At 44.4% G+C, this 24113-nt stretch overlaps 1 protein-coding gene across 11 annotated transcripts in view; it reads right to left on the reverse strand.

The window, feature by feature from the left end:
• Positions 1 to 24113, reverse strand: part of TSPAN4 (tetraspanin 4) — a 474563-nt gene that overhangs the window by 450235 nt on the left and 215 nt on the right. The window contains exon 1 of one of the 11 annotated variants that reach the window (XM_054825790.1): positions 24049 to 24109. The exons of 6 other annotated variants lie outside the window; for them this stretch is intronic. The gene's annotated coding sequence lies outside the window, so the exon portion shown is untranslated. 4 more of the 11 variants (XM_054825788.1, XM_054825780.1, XM_054825778.1 and 1 more) reach the window with 4 other exon arrangements.

Raw genomic sequence — 24113 nt, forward strand, 5'->3', positions numbered from 1 at the left:
CACCAGGGGAGGAGAGGTGAGTAAGCGCCACATGCTGCTTAGCTGCTAACTGGGGTTAAAACACAACAACTGCACACAGAAATCACAGGCTTCTTCCAGGACATCACTCAGGACAGACACATGGACAATGAAGAGTTATGTCTGGAAGACATTCAAGTTATCCCCACACAGTGCAAGCAAAAGAGCTGCACTGAGAGAACAGCAGCTCATTTCAAATGAGGGGAGCAGGACTGCTCAGTTACTCCTCAATATCCCGAATGTTAAATATTAACCTCTAGCAAGTCTTGCAGTGACTACAAAGAACAAACTTTCAAGGACAATAGCATGTGATGAAAGAATATTCAGACAAGGCTGTGTAAGACTTTTTGCCTTCTATGCGCTATTGCATCTTCTCGCCAAGGGTAAAGGATGCAAGCTGGCCCTCACCTTAGTCTGAGTTCCTGAATAGAGACACAAATAGCAGTAATACAGGCATATGCTTAAAAACAGGATTCTTATGCTGATTCATACTGAAGCTAGGACAGAGAATGACACATGTTCTATATAGCACATTTCAAAAGTTTTGAACAAGACATCCAATTTACATTTCTTTTAATGAAAATAGATCTGCTTTATTCAGAATTGCTGCTATTCCTATTGTAGCTTGTAAGAAATGCAAATTCCCAGAAGAAAAATGCATTATTCACTTCCAGTGTGTGAATTAAGATAGATTTGCATTTGACTCAGAGGTGAGTTCAACTAATGCCAATCACATGAAAAATTAACCATAGGATCTACTCATTACACAATAGCAGTGACTGACATCATGCAGCAAAAGAAGTATTTTGACCTGTCATATGACATTCCCAACATATAAGGATTTCTTCTTCTATGTGAGCACACAGAAAAAGCACATTTCTTTTTCTATGTGAGCACCCAGCAACAGCCATAGTCTGCCTCTTTCACATGCATCTGACCTCAGTAAAGCACATCTTTTGTCCCAAACCCTAACAGGTTTTTCTGGCAGAAAATAGTAAAAGAAGAGTGTTCCCAAGAAAATTATGAACTATACACAAATACAAACATATTAAGGAGGAGGAATATATGCCAGTAGATTAAAGGTTTTGTCAATTTAGGTTTTAGTCTAATGTTCTCTGGGTGCTCAATATATGTATAACCAAAACCCTGCTTAGCTCCAGGAAGGTTTACAGGCATTTAATTTCAAGTCCAGGATTGCAATCCTGCTTTTTGTCTCGTTTCCTCCACTCAGGATCCTGAGCTTCATCTCATTGTCGCTGCGGCCAAGGCTGAACCCAGCATTCATATCCCAACCTTCTTGTTTTTATGCGTGTAAGCAGAATGCTTTTGCACTACACACTGCTTGTTCACAGCGCTTTCTTTCCCCTCACACACAGCCCAGCTGAGCACCACTAGCCTTACCCAAGTTATTCCCATCAACTAGAAGGAGATGCAAGCTGTCTAAATGCAGCCAAATAGGAACAAACATGCAACACAAATAAGCTGTTCCCAAGGGCCTCCATCACCCACATCATTAGCATTTTGGGATGGAGTACTTTGGACTAGACTATGAGTGTCACAGGTACTCTGGGAACACAGATTCCAGTTTAGTGTTATCCAAAAAGGAATCAAATTCACACTCTGAAGCTACTCCATTATTCAAATTTAAGTGCAGTAAGGTGGGACAATGTCCTGGGTTTCAGCTGGGACAGAGTTAATTTTCACAAGAAGCTGGAAGGGGACACAGCCAGGATAGCTGACCCAAACTAGCCAAAGGGGTATTTGATACCATATGATGTCATGCTCAGTGTATAAGCACAGGGGAGCTGGCTGGGGAAAAGGAGTCACTGCTCAGGGACAGCTGGGCATCGGGTTCCAGGCGGTAAACAAATTGCATTGTCTATCACCCACTTTGTATATTCTTTTATTAGTATTGTTATTATTTTCCTCTTCTTTTGTTGTTCTATTAAACTGTCCTTATCCCAACCTGTGAGTTTTATCCTCCTCTTCTGATTCTCCTCCCCATCCTATGCGGGGGAAAAAGGAGTAAGCAAGCAGCTGCATAGTACTTAGCTGCCAGCTGGGGCTAAACCACAACAGACAATCAGGAGAATTAGCTTCAAAAAAAGCACTTTTAATGCAAATTAACTGTCCAACATCAGTGCACACACAGAATGCCTTGACAAGTGGTCAGTAAACCTATATAGATTAAGAAATGAGTTGGTACTTTTCAAAAGAAGTGGTTGTAAGCCAAAAGGGCAAGAAAAATCCTTTGAGGTCTTTCTCATCCTACTCTCTTCTGATTTTCCCTAACTATTAAATGGCATAAGGAAAATAGATGTCAGCTGCATGAATGGCCCCTCTGTATGGGAATTCAATACTGAAATACATTTTTAAAAAACAGTCAAATCTGCAGCCTGAGGCAATTTTGGAAACCTAAGCAAGACATCTGTAAACTTTCCTCCTCCAGACTTCATGTCAATCCACAGGCATCCACAAGCATCAGGAAGAGAATCCCAGCTTTTACTAGGAACCTGGGGTCTTACTTATTTTCATTCCATTTATTTGCAAACACAAGTTCAAAAATTCTCCAGCCACAACAGAACAGCTGTTTCCAGAGAGCAGCAGCTAAAATATGTTACACACCAAAGATCAAAAATCAGCAGGCCAGCAAAGGGTGCCACGCAAGCCTGCGTACCCATCCCTGCTGGGATGCTGGACTAAATACTTAGGAGACCCGGGCTCTGTTCCCAGCTCCAGGTATGCTAGAGAGACTCCCTTCTCATCTTCCTCCATTCTGAGGATATGTTCCCAAGGACAGGAGCTCTCTTTCCTTGCGCAGTGCCTTAATGCTAAAAGGTCTCCGATAGCCAGCAAAGACTAATTCCCTCTTCTTCATGCCTGCAAGAGGAACAGGCTGACACAAAACTGCAAGCCATCAGTAACTGTAAATAAGAGAAAAATACATAATTGAGGCTAATTAGATTTGGAAGAAAACATTGAAGGGAAAGGAATAAAACAGCACTCTTCATCAGCCAAGACATCACTTAGTCATGATCTGGAGTGTTCACACCTGCTCCGCTCTGTCACAAACTCCCACAGCTCTGAAACGCACTGCAGCAGCACCCCAACACCTCTCCTTCTGCCAAGCTTAAGCAGCATAACAGGATCATTTTGTCATTCGAGTTCCCATTTAGTTAATTGCTGTAACACCTTCAAATCTCTACAGTGTATTTCACTCAGAACATCTGCACAAAGTAAAGCAGCCTCATGGGTCTGCCTCCACCAGCCCAGTGCAGACTCCTGAGCTGCCAAACACACGGGCGATCTTGCCACCAGACAGCAGTGGGCTTGGGCCACTGGCACAGCAGGCATCCTTGTTGATCTGTATGCTTACACAGTTATTTGGGCCAAATAACAGCCCTGTTCTGGTCACCATTTCTCATCATTCTTTTTTTTTGACCTGTTATATCATAAAGGCCTCAGTTCAGAGAAATACTTTGACACATGCTGCTCTGCCTTGGCTAAGCCAGACTGATACAAGACAAATCTCAGTACCAAGGTGTTCAAGGAAAGACTAGCAAGGACCTAGGAGGAAATTCTCCATGGACTCTGTAGGTACATAGCATCTATAACATACATTTTGAAAGCCCTTTGAAGTGCTGCTCTCTGTGCCTTCACATACTTGAAACCCTTTGGAAAAGCACCTCTGAATACTTAGCTGAATAGGGATTTGTCAGTACTTTGCTGAATAGAGACCCAGATTACAGGAGAATAAATGATACAGGATCTTTACTTTCTGTACCTTGAAAATTCCTTCCCTGTTTCCCTTTCTCTCACTCCCTCAGCCACGGCTATTTCTCTGTGTTACATCCAGGTGGACCTGGTTAGTTCAGCTCCTACTCCATTACCATGGGGTTGGCAGGTGATACAAGGAATGTTTTGTTGTTGTGATAAATATTCTATGTCATGATGTGATATTTTCAACTACCTAAACAAAAAAGTTCATATTGCACATTCCAACAGCCAAATTAGTCCTTTATTCGAAAGCCAGCAGTGACAAGAAAATTCAGCAGTGTAACCCTTCCTTCCCAATTACAGCTGCAAACAGCCACATGGGTTGGTGCTAGTGAAACGTAAGCTTCTACCTCCATAGAAGCAAAATAAACTCTATAGACTGAAAATGGAGGAGGAATAAACGGAAACCAATGACAGGTCTTGTAACTCTCATTAGTGCCTGCATGTGGTTGAGTGTTGAAAGTTTCCAAGGCAAGGGGCAGATTTAAAACCATCTTTTTGAAACTGCAATACCAGAGTCATGGTTTTCAACCCTAGTTGTTCCAAAAGTCCTGGGTTCCCCATCTTATTTGGTCAGACAACCTCTTCTGACTCTGCAGTATGGAAGTGACAACACTGCCATGATTCCCAGCTCCTGATCTTCTGCCATAGACTGAGAACCTCTATCCTACATCCAAATGGTCTACGCAAGCTCCTCCCACATATCCAGAACTGGGGTATTTATGCAAGCCAAACGCTATGGCTGTCTCTACATATCAACTTGTAACCAAGTTTGTAATAAATCTTTGGCAGGGCCAGCTATAAACATGACACTTGTGTACACATTACAGCTAAGTGCTTAATTTATGAACAGAGCTCTAGTTCATGTTGCTGCAAGCCTAAACCCTGTACACAAGCCAACAAGCAGCTGACCAGAATTATGTTGTCTGTAGTGAGACAACTTTCAGCTCCCACACAATTGTAAAGCATGCTGCTCTGCATGGTATAGCAAGTTATTACCCAGCAGCTGATTTGCAGTGTGTTTTTTCTATCCATTGCAGTAGTTGAGTGCTGCCATCAAACCAATTCAGAAAAAAAAATTACTATTAGTCAGTCTTGAACATGACATACACACCTTTGCTCATCTTACTACAATCACTGCCAGAAATCTATAAAATCAGTTAATCCCAGGTCCGGGCCTTGTTCCACCAGACATCCCTCAGCAAAGCAGTGAGTAAGTAATATCCTGACCACCCCCAAAACTTATCAATACCACCTCAGGTAGGCTCAAATCCCAGTTTGAGTTCAGCAAAATCCTATCTCACCATTTATGCACCGTAAAGGTGCGCTGAAGTCTGTGATAAATAGCACACAAGCAAGTGATAGTACCAAACAACATGTCCAGCTGCTGATGAGTTTACCCATTTAATGGCAAAACACCATTCAGCATAAACAGGTACCCACCGAAAGCCAAGTCAGCAGGAAAGAGCACCTGGCGCAAGCCAGCTGTTTCAGCAGCTATGATACTACAAATCTGCCATCAGGTAACTTAATAACAGCAAAGCAAGCTGCAACATGGATACCATCACCTGTGAACCACTGAGATATCAACACTCCTAAATGGTTGTAAGATGCAATGAAGGGGAGAACTACCCTACAGCCATAGACATTCATATTTTGGGGATTTTTCCTGGCTAAAATCTATGAAGGAAGTAATTCAATTATTTTTCTATAGTACTGATTAACTACTGAAAATACTACTGATTAACCATCTAAACACAAAATACTGGCTCTTACAGCTGTGTTCTCTCCTTCTCTTTCAAAAGATATTAGCCACAGTTCAGATACTGAAATATATAAATTCAGCCAGGCATGTTTAATGAAAGCTTTACCTTCTATCACAGCATTTTTAAAGTAGAGAATAGGCTAGTAACTCTTTCCATGGAATTGAAAATACTGTGGCTAGCAGAGCCCTGTTGAGAGACAGATTAATTATCTACTTGAACATGCATGCAAGAGTCAGCTTGTCACAGCTAAGGGAAAAAGAAAAAAGCCAATCAGTTAGGGAAAGGTAGCAAAGCTGCTGTGCTAACGTTCTCCTCCCTTAGACCTTCTGCACAGCTCAGTGCAATGAGAGAGGTATGATGTTCAGAAACAGCAATAAAGAGACAAGTCAGGCTAGGGAATTCGCTGCCCTTTGAACAGGACAAGACAGGTACTACTTGCAACCAACAGTGCTGCCTTACCACACAGTGCCACCGCACTCCAAGAGTGGGGAAGCCACTTTCTGAGTGGCCAACCCAGAAGGGAGCACAATGCCTTCAAAACAAGAACAAGAGTGCAGCCACAAACTGTGTCCTAAAACAAGCATAACCAGAGTGCCAGCTTTCTAGGGACTAGATGTTACCTCGGGGTCTGTATAGCCCAGAGACACCCAGCAGTTGAATCGTACATCACAAATATGTATAATTAATGGGAAGGTTAGGGAAAGTGTCATCCCAGTTCTTTTATTTAGTACAATCTCAGATTGACATGATGCTTCTCTGCTCACCTCCAGCTCTCAGACTAGGGGTGGGAATGGATAGGGAGGTCTAGGAGAGAGACTCGATTCTGAATGAGTGACAAACTGCAAGACAGTTCAGAGGAAGGAGGAATCTGCAAGGTTTCACATCAACTTTATCTTGCGCCTGTAAATATTACTGACATCCTCTGGCCCTTCCTGTGCTCTGCCATTCCTGAGGAAGTCCCTGCAGGCAAGGCTCTGCCTTATTTGAGGTCTTTGGCTGAGTTTGGGTAACCATTACCTGCAGTCTGACATAGGAGCAAGTGCTATGCCACACTGAACGTCACAAATAGGAGCTAAATGCTCCTTGTTGAGCTGCTACAATTGCCAGCAGCTGCTACACTTCCCAGCTTGAAGGAGACTTAATGACCCACAACAACTAGTCAAGAAAGCACGTGCAAAACAGAAGGCATCACATAACTAGCAGCATAGGACCAGACTCTATACTACAAAAAGAGAGAAAGAAAATAGACTCAACTTGAAACAAGCTTTTAGCAGCTCTACAAAAGTGTGTCTCCCATGCATGGCATGGACTCTCCAACAATAGTCTTGACTCCATCTGACCCAACTTGGGTATTTCACGAGTGTCCAAAGCTAGGGGAAGCTGACTATGATGATCCACCTAAGGTCAATGGAGAAAGATGGACACCTCTTCCCACTAAGATGGAAGTCATCATCTAGACATAAGCACCTCTCCACCTTTTATTTTAGGCCCTTCAATTAAGTAGCATGAATCCAAGTCGAAGTGTATTAGGAACAGCTGGATTACACAGGGCCAGCTAAACAGGATTCATATTACGCTCTCTTACTTGGCCTGCACTATTGTTAAATCTGAGTAGCAATGCTCAATTCAGATGAAAGTAAATGGTGAAAGCACAGTAATCTCCAGAGACACATAGAAACGCTTATTTTAAGCTTTTCTGTGGCTCCTTATGGAAAAAAGCAGGGCAAACTTTGTTTACAACCCATACCACATGCACAAAGACAAATGCAACCTTCAGCCAAATTCCAGCAAAGACAACTTTTTTGTCTAGAATTGAATTGTAATTTTTCTAAGGAAACAGTACTTTTTGAAAATAGCAACTAGGGACAAACATCAGCAAAAAGTAATAGGTCAAGTGCAGGAATGGGTGACCTTACTGTGATCATTCTACCATAAGAGACTTAAGGATGGCTGCATTCCATGCCAGAAAGCTCAGAAATGCAGCAGCACCAATAACCCAGAAACACTGCAGTGACTCATTTGTGTTCAACCAAGTATCAACTCAGATGCTCAGGGGAAACAACCACAGCATCAAACAGAACACAAGCTAGCCAACTGGATGCAATATAGCAGCACAACCTGGACTCAAGCCATAGCTCCTTTAACTGACTTGCCAGGCACCTCACTTCTCACATGCCATAAAATAAGCCCTCTTTTAGCAGAGGTTTGATCTACTGGTGAACATTACTGATAACCAGTAGGTGTTCTCAGAATACAAGCTGATCATGACAAAAAAACAGTACGAGGAGGTTTCATATTCCAACACCCCCCGACCCCAATACACATACTGAACACAAAGAGAAAGTGAGGGAAACATCGCAAGTATTGCAGGAAAACTCACAGACACAGCAGCTGTATAAACCTGCGAAAACAGAGAGCAGGCAAGGCTGAGCACTGAGAACAGCATATGACTAGTGTGAAATGGGAGAGCACAAACAAGCTTGGAAGGCTTGAGGTCTTCTCACAAGCAGAGGGCAGCATTCAGGATCCTGCTAGCCCCCTTAAATCACACCTTGTATCTGGTTTTATGCTCTGCCAATCAGAATTGGAAAAAAAGAAAAAGAAAAGAAAAGAAGAAACAGGTAGGGAACAGAGGTAGGTCAGCTGCAGACCCCTTCTCTCAGGTGCTCAGAGCTCCAGCTTCTAGTGTTTGCCTCTCTCCTTCAGCCCTGCCTATGCAATTCCCTTCCAGCTATCCACCATATGACTCAAATTTGAGGCACTTGCTCTGCACCGCTGTGCATACAGAGACACTGACACTCACACCATATTCTACTGCGTCAATGACACATATAAGCAGCAAAAAATTAAGAGGGAAGGTTCCTTCTCCACCCCTCCTCCTGCGTCATTAAAGCCTCATCTTTTGCTCTGTGAGGCTTTTAAAAAGAGAAAACAGAACTGAAATGTAATGGGAGGGGTGTAAAAAGTGTCTGAAACAAAACACCATATGTGCAATTCCTCTTCTCCTGTTCTATGAGCTGCAAAAGAAAATAGCACCTTCCCTGACAGAAAGAAGCAACGGGGCTGTCTTAAGTAATTGAGGGAAGGTGCGAGAGGAAAGGGGCAAGAAAAACACATACTGACCCCACTTCAGAGAAGAGTCCCTTTCAGCAGCCCTGAGTAAGAAAGTTGCAGAAGTGACAGCTTCCCTGCCCAGCTGGCTCTCCAACCTGCCTAGAAGCAGCATCCAACACCACAGGAAGGGCTGGCTTTGTTTTCAACACTGTTGGCCAGTGGCCTTATACACAGGATTACAGAACGCTGCTTTCCTCACAAGTTACGATGGAGCAATTTATTTTAATTGGCATAAGCAGAGAAAGAGAGCCAGACTGATCCACTGTGCAGCAGCAGGACACTGTGAAAGGCAATTTTACATGTGTGCATCATACAGTCGTAACACAGTATGCACATCACGCACACACTGTCTTAGAAGGAAATCTTTCAAGAGTGACCTTTGACTACTGAAGATAAACTGAATCATCTACAGTCAGAATCTTCAACCTTCAATCCACATTATCCATGTGCTGCTACATGGAAGCACCCTGTTTTGACTTCCTTCATGACTTTCAACTCCCCATTCCCTCATATTTCCACAGCAGTCTGCCCTATAGTCACAAGAGGATTTTTCCACCCTGTTGACATCGTCTCATCCTTGTTACACCCAGTCCCGTCCACGCCTCAGCATAAGCTGCAGGCTGAGTGCTGGGTAAACAGCACCAGATCCATCACACTCCAGCGATCCTTGCTGACATTCAGGCTCATAGGCAGCTGTTACTAGTCAAGGCCAGACTAGTGAGCAGCAACTTTCTGTGCATCTGTGGTGATGAAAACAGTTCCACAGTAAATCTAGAAACTACTAATGGTCACACTCTGCTCTCATGATCTGCACACACACATGCACTTACACTCAGGGTGCTAAATACCAGCCTGGCTTTTTGCATCCTCATTGACTTCTTCCCTCCCCAGTCCCTCAAATTTGTTGTGTCCACTCTGATCCTTCAGACTTAATAAACACTAAGGTGTCTTGGCATATCAGATTTCAGAAAAACTTCTTTTCTTCCCCCCAATACTTCCAGCTTTCAGTCAGTCCCTTACACCACAGCTCTTCCAAACTGTGGCTCTCAAACATGTCCCCCTGACTTGCTGGCCAATATCCATGCAGCTGACCAAATGCTTAGCTCTACTGTAGTGCTATCATATGTAAATCTTCAAATACTTCAAATCAAAATGAGAAGTTCTAAATTAAAAAAAAAACACAAAACACCCAAACCACCAAACACAAGGAACTTAAATAACTGCTAAAATCATTGATATATCAGTTGCAATAGCAACATTTTGGAGAGGATTTTTCTGGGGCTTTTTATTATTAGCATTATTATATCTGCAGAAGGCAAGCCAAGAAGAGAGAGAAATAAACAGAACCAAGCCCTGCATCAAAGAAAGCTCTCTGCGAGCAAATGCAGACATGTTTCAGGGCTGGCAGAACATTGTGCTGAAATTAAGTGGTGTGGGTTCTGACGGAAACACAGTTTTTCAGATCTGGTATGAAATCTGTAATGCATGCCACTGAATAAAAGCTTCCATAGGCTGTACAGCAGCACCTAAATATTTGTCCTACTGCTGTTCATCCATAGTTGGCACACATTCAGAGACTGCAAAGACAAAGCCAAACGAAAGCTCAGACTGACTTTTCTACCTCCAATTTACATTGCACTTTTCCCTCCAGGGATCTCGCATGGTTTGGTTTGGATTCCATCCCAGCTCAGTCCCAAACAGAGAGATGTATCAAACAATTTCAATGCACCAACACATTTCATTTTAGATTTAAGTATTTTAAATGACTGTGCACTTTCTTGACATTTCAATACTATTCTGGATAACTTTTTAATCCACCCATTTTTACTAAGTGGTTAGAGTGTAGGGCAATTGGACTAAACTAAAAACAGAAGAAGATTGCACCAAGACAGACATCCACAGAATGAAAGCTGTTTGGGTGGAGTACCACCTTCCCGTGGGAAATGAAAACTTCATCACTAGCTATTCAAAATTCTGTTGTACCACTGTCCACCACGAAGCAGGACAAAGCCATGAGCCAGCAGCAAAAAAAGGAAACTTTATGAGGCAAATAAGCTAGTTCTGACTTTCACCTCTTTCACTGCAGAGGCAGATAAGGGAACAACAACCTGCCAAATGCCTTGAGGATGTGGGGCAAATATGCAGGGTCTGAGCCAACTCTGCAACTTATACAAAAGCCTGCCCAACAGAACTAGTCACCAACAGGCAAAGGCAGAGTTAATACATACACTCTGTGTGTATGCGCCAATATAGTTATACATACACTAAGGAAATACCATGAGGAGAGGTCATCAAAACCATTTTCCTCACTGTAACAAAACTCAGGCAGCAGTAAAGGACAGCTGGCTCATTCACAGCAGCACTTGCCTTCAGAATCAGTACTGCGCATGGTTAATAGGGCTTCCAGTTGCCAAAAGCCACAGCGTGCAAAAGCAGTCTGACTTTGCATGAATCATTGCTGGGACTGAACCTGCAACAGGTAAACTGGGTGCATGGAGAAAGAACCCAAGAGGGAAAAAAAAAGCCACAAAACAAGGCTTATTAAACTGTAAATGCTTTGATACAGAGAATCTTCTGTGTTCTTAGATTGGTCAAAACAATGGCCCAGAACTGGTTCTCCTTTCATAACACAGTACAAAGGAACCTGAAACCATTATTGTCTAGCAATGGCTCATCATGGGTCCCATGAATAAAGGACTTGGCAATAACCCAGCAGCCACAAGGCTTATGACAGCTTTCTCAGGAACTTTTGAGAATTTGACTTCTTTCCAATAACTCCCTTAGGTTCCCAGAGGAATCCCCAAACAGCTTTTCAAGCCCTAGGAGTCCAGGCCAGTTGACAGCAAAGAAGATACCCAAAAGGCACTGCAGTGACAATCCCACAGCAGAGCAACAATGCAGGCAAGCAATAAAACTGATGCTAAACAGGTCCACAGTAAACTGGCCCTAACCATAATTTAAACAGTAGGGCACTGCCAAAACGAAATGGTCATTTATTGACAGAGAGAGCAAAGAAACATAAAACCCCAATAGAACAGTAAGAGACCACAGACAGCTTTCAGAAAACAAATGCTTCTCAAGCCTACCACTGCCTCTAGATGAAGAAATCTCTTCTACTTCTGAGCATAGCTCTCTGTATCCTCATCTCTAGCAGGAGAGCGGCATATTCTGGGCAGTTCTTGCTTTCAGGTATAAAGGCATTCTATTATCCATTCTCCAAGTAAGACATTTTCTTGTGTGTGTGACAGAAAAGTCCTAGTCATCCCATGGTCCCCTTCCTCCAGATGTCCTGATTCACTCTGACAAATGCAGAATGCCTAAGCAGTCGTAGCAGTACAGGCAGAACCACTGCAGCACAGCCCTAGCCCACCACCACTGTGGCTGAGGGAATAGGAATGCTTGAAAGGGCATTGAACTGGCACTTTGCTACAGCAGCAATAGCTCTTCAAACCCTTCCTCGATCCATAAAGTGGCTGTACACGTGCTGGGGGGGAAAGCCATTCTTTCACCCACACATCAGTTTGTTCTGCAGGATAGAAGCAAAGAGTATTTGTTCAGCGGGCATTTAAAGAAGACAGAGCATCTCTGCTTTAAAGTGACCCCACACACTGGGGATGTAGCTCAATAGAGAAGCAGAAAAATACATCTTCTTTGCAGAAATGCAAATACATTCAAACACACCCCTAGCCCAGATGCAGAGAGGTGGCATCCTTTGTGTAACACTGCACATGGCTAATGTTCACACACGTTACAGATAAACCATCACACAATTCAGTTGTTACAGAGCTAAGCAGAATACACACACGCTCATCTTCAGAGGTTTCTCAATACAAACAGAAAAAGCTATCTTTAACAGAATACAAGCACTTTCTTAATACGAAGCTTTCTAGCCTCACTACTGAGAAGGGCAAATGTCATAAATCAAGAAAAGAAGTGAAGCAGCTTGACAAGGTCATGCAAGAGGCCTGAGGGGAAAAAGTCCTGGCTGGGGGGACAGCCCAGGGAAGAGAACCCATGCCCATTCGCTCAGCATGCCACTCATCAGGCCAGGGGGTACAAGGGTGAAAGGTGGAAAGATGTCTTTGATTTATGTCTACTTGGGAAAGAGCCAATTTAAGGAATCAAAATAATTTGGGGGTCCTCAAAAATACTCAGCATATCCTAAAGGAGATGGGAAAAGTGCTCTGCAAACAGCTTTGGGGAGAGCAGAGGTATATATAGTTAAGTACCATTTTAGATCAGACAGATGCGAAGGCAAGCTGCAAACAAAACTGCAACCCTGACCTTGCTGTTCTTTTTACTTAGGCAAAAAATGAATGCAAAACCCCAACCAAACCCATCAGTCCCTGGGCACAGCTCAAGCAGCCTATTGTTCCAAAAGGACTTATCAATCACTACAGACAACCCTCTCTGATCAGGTCATATGATTGAAGGCTTTACTTTATTATTCACTCACACCACCACCAAGCAAAGCAGCAGCAGCAGATCAGATCAGACAAAGGAACTGCTAGCCTTCAGAACAGACTCCTGAATAACTGCTCTCCGACGTCCACGTGTGTGATTTAGTTGTGTGCAGTGGAAATGCAAGAGTAACATGCCACGTGCACCATTACTTCCCAAGTTTAAAGAGGCAACACAACCAAAAACAACCAGGACATTCAGAAGTCTTGTTAGTCTTGTATCTCAAGTTTATTAAAACTTCACAACTATTTAACCCAGTATTTTGCAGCATTCCCAAGTACTCTACACATGCTGAAGAGTGTGAGAAGTGCTGGGTAGAAGTAAGAGATGATGGAAAACTCTGTGAAAGCTGGCCCTCCACAGCTCAGTTCCAGCTCCAACACACTGTTTCATCAGCGTGCAGGCCTCGGGGCTTCTCTGTAGCAAGCTGGAGAGCCTCCCTCAGCTTTCTAGTCCTGGGGCTACTACACCCCACTGTTTCCCAACCCTCTGCTACTCCAGTGCCACTGTGTTGTGATTAAAATGCTGGAACTGGCTCTTGAATGAAAAAAAATTCACCTGCAAGCAAAACAACTTCAAAATTTATATTCATAAAGAATGTTTGAGGAATGTAGAGGCATCTCCCCCTTTACCCACTGAAACATAACAGTTCTTGGTCTTTCATATAAAACATGCCGTAATTTCTTTCTTTCCTGCAGAGCAGCCACTGTGCATGTGTCTACCACTATTACCTCAATATTTTTTTCAAGAAGCACTTCTCTAACAGAAAGGAATTCACTCGTACAAAGCAAACTGTATCGCTTCTGCAAAATTTCATTTGAGAATCCACAGTTAAAGTGCAGGACCCCTATGGTTACCAGTTCTGCAGTGTGATAGCTTCAGCATCCCTTGCGATATGAAGCATGTCACCTTAATGCATCCTTAAGGTGAGAGAACAGCCAAGCTGATTGGCTTCATCACCCTAAAGACACACAAAGTGACATACTTAATCTGATGAGAGATGCTAAACCAGTGCCTCTTAATACTTTATGAAACATTTAGCTGTTTGTAATTTTAAAAACAGCAGCTCAATAAACAAAGCAATAGAACATTCCCTGTGGATGGCACAATGATAGGTGCACAGCAGCCCACTCATCTGAGTGATAACGTGATATCCCATGCATCGACTCTGTCCTCCCCACATGCACGCTGGAAGCCCCCTACACTGGGAAGTCTCAAGCTCTGCACACCAACAGGCATTTTTCCAGAAACAGCTGTCTTTCACCAGGATGCAGCACATAGCAGGGACAGCTTTGGAGCTGGTTTAGGACATCCTGCTTCCATAGAGCACCTTAATCTGGCCACAACAGGCTGACATGCCCAAGCCAAGTAAGTAGTTTTAATCAGAAAAGACACATTTTCTTCCCTACCTGGTCAGTTCTGGAACAAGACTACAGTTACAGACTTTCATGAAACATAAAATGCAAGCATCCCACTGCATTACTACTGCACACTTGCTTTAAGACTACCTGCTTCCTTAAGTAGCCTCTACTGACCACTATCAGAGACAAGGTACTCGGCAAGATGGATCTTTACTCCTACTTATAACAACCATCTTTTATTCCCACTCCATGAAAGCTTGCAAGACACAAGACCTGCCAGAAGAGAGATGGAAGGAAAAGCCCAAGCATCAAGTTTAAATACAGACATAAGCATCCTCAAAAGGCCCAAAGGATAGCCTACAGCTGAGCCTGCTCTTTAATTCTTTGCTCCAAATACATCCATCATCACTTATGAGAGCCTCAGAGATAAGACTTCAAAAGTAAGTTAGAAAATCCATCCCCCCATTCCTTTTCATTTCAGAGAGTCATAGATGCCAGGGCAAACCAGCAAACAAGAGGACTGGCTTGCTGCAGTGTCTTTAAATAGAGATAAATCTTGATGGGAGAGGGCCTAATTGGCATTACAGAGATGTGGTGGGATAGCTCCTCTGACTGGAGTGTTGGGATGGAAGGGTACAGGCTCTTTAGGAAGGACAGGCAGGGCAGATGAGGAGGGGGCGTCACCCTCTACATCAATGACCAGCTGGAGTGCATGGAGCTCAACCTGGGGATGGACGACGAGCCGACCAAGAGCCTATGGGTCAGGATTAAAGGGAGTGCTGGGGCAGGGGGACATCATAGCAGGGGGGCCACCTGACCAGGGAGACCAAGCAGATGAAGCCCTCTATAGGCAGATAGGAGCGGCCTCACGCTCACAAGCCCTGGTCCTTACGGGGGACTTCAACCACCCCGACATCTGCTGGAGGGACAACACAGCAGAGCACAAGCAATCCAGGAAGTTCCTGGAATGTGTTGATGACAACTTTCTCCTCCAAGTGATAGGGGAGCCCACGAGGAGAGGTGCCATGCTGGACCTTATTCTCACCAATAAGGAGGGCCTGGTAGGGGATGTCAAGCTCGAGGGCAGCCTTGGCTGCAGTGACCACAAAATGGTGGAATTCAAGTTCCTCAGGGCAGCGAGGAGGGCGGACAGCAAGCTCACTACCCTGGACTTCGGGAGAGCAGACTTTGGCCTCTTCAGGGATCTCCTTGGTAGAATACCATGGGACAAAGCCCTGGAGGGAAGAGGGGCCCAAGACAGCTGGCTAATATTCAAGCATCACCTCCTCCAAGCTCAGGAGCGATGCATCCCAACAAAGAGGAAGTCAGGCAAAAACACCAGGAGGTCTGTGTGGATGAACAAGGAGCTCCTGGGCAAAGTCAAACAAAAAAAGGAAGCCTACAGAGGGTGGAAGCAAGGGCAGGTAGCCTGGGAGGAATACAGAGAAACTGTCCGAGCAGCCAGGGAGCAGGTTAGGAAAGCCAAAGCCCTGATAGAAATTAGTCTGGCCAGGGCTGTTAAGGACAACAAGAAAAGCTTCTATAGGTATGTTAGTGATAAAAGGAGGACGAGGGAAAATGTGGGTCTCCTCCGGAATGAAACGGGTGACCTGGTTACCCAGGATATGGAGAAGGCTGAGGTACTCAATGACTTCTTTGCCTCAGTCTTCACTGGCAAATGCTTGAGCCACACTGCCCAGGTCACAGAAGGCAGGGACTGGGAGAATGTAGAACTGCCCACTGTAGGAGAAGATCAGGTTCGAGAATATCTAAGGAACCTGAAGATGCACAAGTCCATGGGACCTGATGAGATGCATCCGCGGGTCTTGAGGGAACTGGCGGATGAAGTGGCCAGGCCACTCGCCATCATATTTGAGAAGTCCTGACAGTCCAGTGAAGTTCCCACTGACTTGAAAAGGGGAAACATAACCCCCATTTTTAAGAAAGGAAAAAAGGAAGACCCAGGGAACTACAGGCCGGTCAGTCTCACCTCCGTGCCTGGCAAGATCACGGAGCAGACCCTCCTGGAGGCTATGCTCAGGCACATGGAAAATAAGGAGGTGATTGGTGACAGCCAACACGGCTTCACTAAGGGCAAATCCTGCCTGACAACTTTGGTGGCCTTCTATGATGGGGTTACAGCGTTGGTGGATAAGGGAAAGGCAACTGACATCATCTCCCTGGACTTGTGCAAGGCATTTGACGCTGTCCCGCATGACATCCTTGTCTCTAAATTGGAGGGACATGGATTCAATGGATGGACCACTCGGTGGATAAGGAATTGGCTGGATGATCGCACTCAAAGAGTTGCAGTCAACGGCTCAATGTCCAAGTGGAGACCAGTGATGAGTGGCATTCCTCAGGGGTCAGTACTGGGACCAGCACTGTTTAACATCTTTGTCGGCAACATGGACAGTGGGATCGAGTGCACCCTCAGCAAGTTTGCCGACGACACCAAGAATGGATTGAAAGCAGCCCTGAGAAGGACTTGGGGGTATTGATTGATGAGAAGCTCAACATGAGCCGGCAGTGTGCGCCTGCAGCCCAGAAAGCCAACCGTGTCCTGGGCTGCATCAAAAGAGGTGTGACCAGCAGGTCAAGGGAGGTGATTCTGCCCCTCTACTCTGCTCTTGTGAGACCCCACCTGGAGTACTGCATCCAGCTCTGGGGGCCCCAGTACAGGAAAGATACTGAGCTGTTGGAGCGAGTCCAGAGGAGGGCCACAAAGCTGACTGGAGGGCTGGAGCACCTCTCCTATGAGGACAGGCTGAGAGAGTTGGGGTTGTTCAGCCTGGAGAAAAGAAGGCTCCGGGGAGATCTAATTGCGGCTTTCCAGTACCTGAAGGGGGCCTACAGGAAAGATGGTCAGGGACTGTTTATCAGGGAGTGTAGTGACCGGACAAGGGGTAATGGGTTTAAGCTGAAGGAGGGTCGATTTAGATTAGGTGTTAGAAAGAAATTCTTTACTGTGAGAGTGGTTTAGGCACTGGAACACGTTGCCCAGAGAGGTTGTGAAGGCCCCATCCCTGGAAGTGTTTAAGACCAAGCTGGATGAGGCTTTGGGCAACCTGGTCTAGTGGAGGTTGTCCCTGCCCATGGCAGGGGCTTGGAACTAGATGATCTTTGAGGTCCCTTCCAACCCAAACCGTTCTATGATTGTGTGACCTGCTTATACATCCAGAGAAAAAAGTCCCCAGCCAAAGACAGGAAGTACATCAGAGACAAAAGCACATCCATGAGGTCAATGGGAATGCACGGGTGGCTTTCACCATGGAAGAACACCACTTTGGGGCTCCTCCCTTCAAGCATTAATAATTGACAAATCCTGGCCTCACCTCAACTTCATAGTCCATCCTTTACTCTGGAAGGAAAGATTCGGCAGAGATGAAAAGCATTATCCCAAGAAAGGGATTATTCTGTCATCTGAGGACACTTGCATGGAAGAGCAGAGCTGATGGGCAGCTCCTGTGATCTTTCTGATTAAAATGCTGCCTCAGGATATTAGTCTCCCCTCCCAACATGAAACAGTCAATTAGGCTGTGATATATTCATGTAATAAAGGCTTTTTCTTATAAAATATGTCAATCCAAGACTGGCAAACATTATACTTTTGCCTTGAAGTGACCTTACTGAGAACAAACATGACAGATAAAACCAGTCCTAAACTAGTTAAATACTGACATCTGAAGAAGCAGAGAATTGAGAGAGTAGACAGGTGGGTTTTTTTCCTCAATCCCATCTCAGTGCTTTAAAAAATAGAAAAGGGAGGGGGAGTAGAGGGAGTTAAGGATGATAAGCTATTTCCATGAAGGGCTATCTTGCCTTTTCATTATTCATTTTATATACATGTACATATATACACATGTATATGTACACATACACACACAAAACTACACTCATCTGCCACCTATAACAACCTCTACAGGTACAACAGTATATTAAACTGAACAGCGCAAAATTCTGTTCATGGCATCAGACACGATGATGTCTGATGATCATCATGATGACCATCAACGGACAATTCTTAGACCAGTCTCTTACACTAAGGAACCTTATACTACATAAAAAAGTCATTATTAAAGCAAGAACTGCTTTTGTGGAGCACACATCCCTAGCCAGAAGAACACCTCAGCTCTCACTTCTAAGCATGACCAGGATCACACTGAAAATACAGATGGTCCAGCTATGCTTCTCCATAGCAATGCCCTGCCTCCAAGGGCCCAGAGCAAACAGGAGGACACCTGAAATAGCAGTAACATAAACAAGTAGCAGGGAAGGCTCCATAAACCTTAGAAAGCTACTGTACACCACCACTGCTCACCATCTCCTCCCAGTTCGTTAGCAGGAGCAATCACTAGATATGCCACAGAGATTTTTAAAGATATCTTTATGAATACATGTACACTGTCGAAGTCCCAAGCACGCAGCACCATCCCAGCATCCTAACTCCTGTCCGGTGAAGCAGAACAAAATCTCTGCCCCACAAAAATAGCAAGATAAAGTCTCTGTCCCCTTCTCAAGTAATAGGCAGTAATCTTTACATCTAACACAAGGACACCTTAAATCATTTTATGGAAAGACATTTGCATTTTTGGATGCATATATGGGACTTCCTCATACACTCTATTTAGCAGAGACATCTGTTACTCAATGTATATATATTTCATATAAATCCCACCCTCCAAATCCTTTCCATCGGTTGTCACTAATGAAGCTTTGTGTGCAAAACCAAGCACATTCTGCCCCCATTAGGAAGGCAATTACAGCAGGAAAAACAAGCAATTAACAAGGTGTAAAATAAACATCCTGCCACCTGCCTTTTAATAGCAACCCCACTTCAAACAAGTCACAGTCTCCACACAGCTTTCAGAATTGGCAGCTGATATTATATATGTATTTATGCAGCAGCTGCTCTTCATTGCAACAAATATTACAGGCTTACCAGATAAGGTCAGCATATTTAAAAAAATATATAGCAAGTATTAAACCCTGCTTTGAGGCCCCGAATGTTGCTTTTAATGAAATCAGCCGCATCAGGCTTGTCCAGTATTACAGTGAAGCTGCAGTCACATCCCCAGCTTAGAGAGGTTTCTCTTAATTTCTACTTGCTTAGCAGCTTCCGTACTTGTTTCACTAAATCCAGGGGCCTGAGCAGCTATTAAACAGCATGCAGGGCAATTAAACAATGCAAAGCTCTACAGAGTAGACAAGTCTTTCCTCCTATCATCCCTGCCTCTCCTTCTTGGCTTTCTCCACCTCCCTACCATCACATATAAAGCTATATCCAATTGTGGGGGAGAACAGGACATAATGGGGCAGAAAGCCACCCACTCGAAAATTCAAAGGGAAAACAAATCAAAATTCCAGGTTAGTCTTTGCTCCTTGAGCCTTCAATCTTTAGAGAGAAAGGAGGAAAGTCCTTCCAAAGTCACACTAGCTAGCTCCAAAGGGAGCCACTTTTCTTTCCCTTGTGTGGAATAGGATGGATGACACAATTCTGAGTAGTTAACCAGGACTAGAGAAAGCCCAACAGTAAAACTGCAGGATGTAATAGACTTGGAGTAGAGAATGTTCCTGAGAAAATAGCAGCCAAGCTCTCTCTTGCATGGTTGGGGGTTTTTTTTTTTTCTATCTTCCCCTCCCTCTCTGGCTCTCTACTGCTACATAGTTATTTGTTAAGTTTTCCATGTCACATTTCAGTTCCTGACTAATGTCCTATTTAATCACTCATTTCAAAATTCATGCAAGTCTTCTCTCGGGGTTCTTCTCTCTCTGGCTTTGTTGAGATCCAAGGAGTATAACACTGAATATGGTACCATGAACTTTTGCAACCATGTACATAATCCTGAGGTGTTAGAGATGGAGTGAAAACTGGTAACGTGCTTTCTCTAAATAACCACAGGAAGCAACAGGAAACAGAGCTTTTAACTATAAACAGAGCCAACAGAACTAGCCACAGGTTTATAGAAGGTTGCAACTCCTGATCAATAGTACCAAAACAATCCTTTACTGAAAAGTTCTCCTAAAAAGTCCTGCATTCAAATAACAATTCACTACCCTTGAACACGACTGCTACCTAACTGGCAAACTAGATCTTAAAAGACCCAAGTCTTCAGTTCTGGTGATTACATGTATGCAGAAACAAGCAAAGTCAGAAGGGGAGCAATCACAGAAGGTGAAAAACTTGTGAAGGTGCACACCTAAACTTGACCTGCTGCAATTCACAAAGTAAAAAAAAAAAAAAACAAAAAACACCACCCACCAAACAAACCAAAAACAAAACCAACCCAACAACTTTCTCAGCCACTGGTTTCTCACGCTACCAGTGTAAGTGCAGAGATCCCACAAGTCCTTCTTCCCTTAATTACAGGGACAAGGTCACAAAAGACACAATCTGCCAACATGAGCTACAGAAGGTCATATGGCCACTCAAGCTATAAAAGTATTTTAAGAGTTGTTCAGTCAGTCGGGTCACTTAACTGACTTTTTTTGGGTTTGCTTTTTAAACAAGCAGCAATATTTTCCCTTACATTTTGTGGATGGGAGAATAGGAAGCAGGATCTACTCCTTAGTCACCAGTCTAGACTTTCAGTACTTATCACTAACCATGCCATGGAGCGGTCATGACTAGCTGCATTTTGTAGGTCTAAATCCACAAAAAAATGCCAACAACAAGCCTCAACCCAAAAATGATGGGGGCACAGAACACTGTCAGCTTTCAAAAGTTGTTTAGATCACAAGAAGTAGTCCTGTACTGCATTAACCAAGAAGTGGGATATATTATCTGCAATGCCCCACAACAAAGCCTCACATGACAGAAGCTGCTCCAGAAGCCTATCAGAAAAGCAGTCCACAGTTCTTAAACTTACTTCAACTCAATTAGTTTTAGAGAAATCTCTTCTGCTGAATGCTGAGAAGCACTCCAATGGGTTTCCTGACTACCAGGCTGTCTGAAGGCCCAAAGAATCAGCAGTTTAGGGACTGCTGTTTGTTGAGGGTTGCAAGAAACCAGAAATGGGATGAGAACTTACTGTGAGAAAGACCCATGCAGTTGTAGGATTAGTTCTAGGAGACAGGACTCTAATTCTTGCAATTCTTCTTCAAAGGATGCTTAAAGAGACCTAATTCTCTAATTCTTCCAGTCCTCATCCCTCTTCAGAAGGATGGTTGAAGCGACCAATTTGACTAAATACTGAACTGCAACAGCTGAGTGTCTGCAGTACCCAGCTCACCTGAAAGAAAGGAGTTGAAAGCTGCCATGCCACAAATAGCTCACTCAGCAGAGCCACTCTAATCAGGGCAAGCTACAGCCCATAAAACACTAACTCTGATTCATAATAGTCACGTGTGTGTGCACAGCCCCCCCAACTCTTTTAAGACTTCTGCAGTTTGGCAAACGATCAGATTAAGCAGAGGATACATGAAGTGGAGCAGAGAATGTTTTCAGTATGTAGCAGTCTCTCCAGGTCATAGATCATAAAAATCCTTACATTTTCTAGGATCAAAGAAGCTACAGCCATAATAGACCAATTAGTTCATTAAGATCAGCACCCAGCCAAAACAGGTTATCCAGAAGAGACGTAACAAAGTTAAAGTAATACTGTAAGAACAAGTAGAGTAAAATATCTTTGAAAAAAAAGATGCTAAGCAAAGTCAGATATGAGAATTAGGTCTGAAAGTTAAAATTCAGTTGTGTTTAAGAAATAAGCAAGCACATTTCTACAAGGCAACTATAAGATGCTAACCTACATCTAATGATGTGGCTCTGCCATGAAGCCCCCTGTAACAGCTCCTCTTTCTCACTCCCAATTGCCAATTTCTGTCTCCAAACACAAATGCCTTTCACTGCACAGTTCAATAAGAAAATTACTTTGGAGTCCTGGTGCTGAAAATGCATCAAAGCACAATCTTGAAATTCTGAAACACCCCCCCACCAAAAAAAAAAAGAAATCAAAGGAGAAAAAGACACAGTTTGGCTCCTGCTGGCCTACAATAACAATAATGATAATAATCTAGACATCACAGGAGGTTCATCTACCCTCCATGCCAAGTCAATTCACTCCCTTCACGACTGCGTATAATTGATCCTGGGACTGCATAAATTACTGTCTTTTCACTAGCAATCAGAATTGTAAAAATGCTTTCAAACAACCTCAAACCCTTATTTGTTAAAACAAAACTATTTGCTCTTTTACGGTTCAACTTAGGTCTGGCATTTCTGTGCAGAGGGTCAATAATCCAGTCGTTCAAAAAATAGTCACGAAAGACGTATTAACATAAGCTGTGCATTAAGACAAAATTATTTATATGCTTGACAGTAATGGCTCTGCGCTGTGCACTGTATCTACTCACGGATACTTTAGCAGGAAAATAAAACGCTTTTGGAGAATTTCTGCTCTGCCCAAGGACAATTAGCATAACGTTAACGCTGTAACAAGAGAACAATAAGGACTGACAGTTTCAGACTAATGCTTCTTCCCAGAGTCTCCAGAACAGCAGCATCTGTCCCTAAAGTTTGTAGCCATCACAGCACGCTTCCCTTTGCTAAGCACACATAGTCTGTGCCTAAAGCTTCCCCAATCCTTAGATTAATGAAATACAAGTAAACAGTTTCAAGATGCATTATCCTTTGCTACCAAATCCCCGGGCTTGGGGTACCCAATAAAATCGGTTGCTTTGCCTGCAGCCAGCCGTTGCCTCCTGAGCAAGGGGAACGTCCCTTGTCCCTCAGCAGGGAAAACGCTCCTATTCATGCGGGCTGCGTCTATGGCACTGCCCTCGAACAGCAGGCAACACTTCAAGGGCAGCGTATACCTCTGTTGAACCGCTTCATTTTTATTTTAGCCATGCACAGGCCACAGCAAGACGGAGCAACATTAAAAGTTAAACGGAACAGCGTCAAGTCCAATCTGACCCCAGAGTTTAAAAAACTCTCGGCCATCCTGCAGCCACGATAGCGCCCACAACTTGACTGGGATTCGAGGACGGGTTTGCCTTCAAAGAAATAAACACTGTCCGGGTTGTGCAGAACAACGAAAAAACAATAACCCCTTGGGACGGGCGGCGGGAAAGTGGAACGGCTTATAAACCCGGGGACGGCAGCCGCTCCTGCCTTCTCCCGCCTGAGGAAGCGCGGAAGAAAAAAAGAAAAAAAAAAGGGGGCCGCGGCGCCGCGTTTCCAGAGACGACGCCGCGAGCCGACTGTTGGGGGGTCCCAGCCGCCGCCCCCTCTCCCCCCCCACGGATCCCCTCACGCTCTCCCCCGGCCGGCCGCTCCTCAGCCACCGCGGCGGGGGACTCTGCCCGCTGCGAGGACAGGCTCTCCAGCCGCGGAGCCGCCGCGGGCACCACTACGCCGGAGCCCCTGCCCGTGGGGGAGCGAACCGGAGGGCGGGTTGCCGCGGCGTACTCCAACTCCATCCCACAGCCCGCCCTGCCTGCCTCTGCCTCTGCCTCCACACACACACACAACCCCCCTCCCACCGGACAGCGCTGTTAAGTGCCGGGCTGCAGCCACCAGTTGCGCTTCCCGCCCCAGACGGCTCCGGTACCTCAGCCAGGATGGGATGATAAGTCTCGTCGCTGCAAAAGCTCTCTCGCAATGCAACAAGTGCCC

The sequence above is a fragment of the Grus americana genome, chromosome 5 (assembly GCF_028858705.1).
Source record: "Grus americana isolate bGruAme1 chromosome 5, bGruAme1.mat, whole genome shotgun sequence".
Taxonomy (NCBI): Eukaryota; Metazoa; Chordata; class Aves; order Gruiformes; family Gruidae; genus Grus; species Grus americana.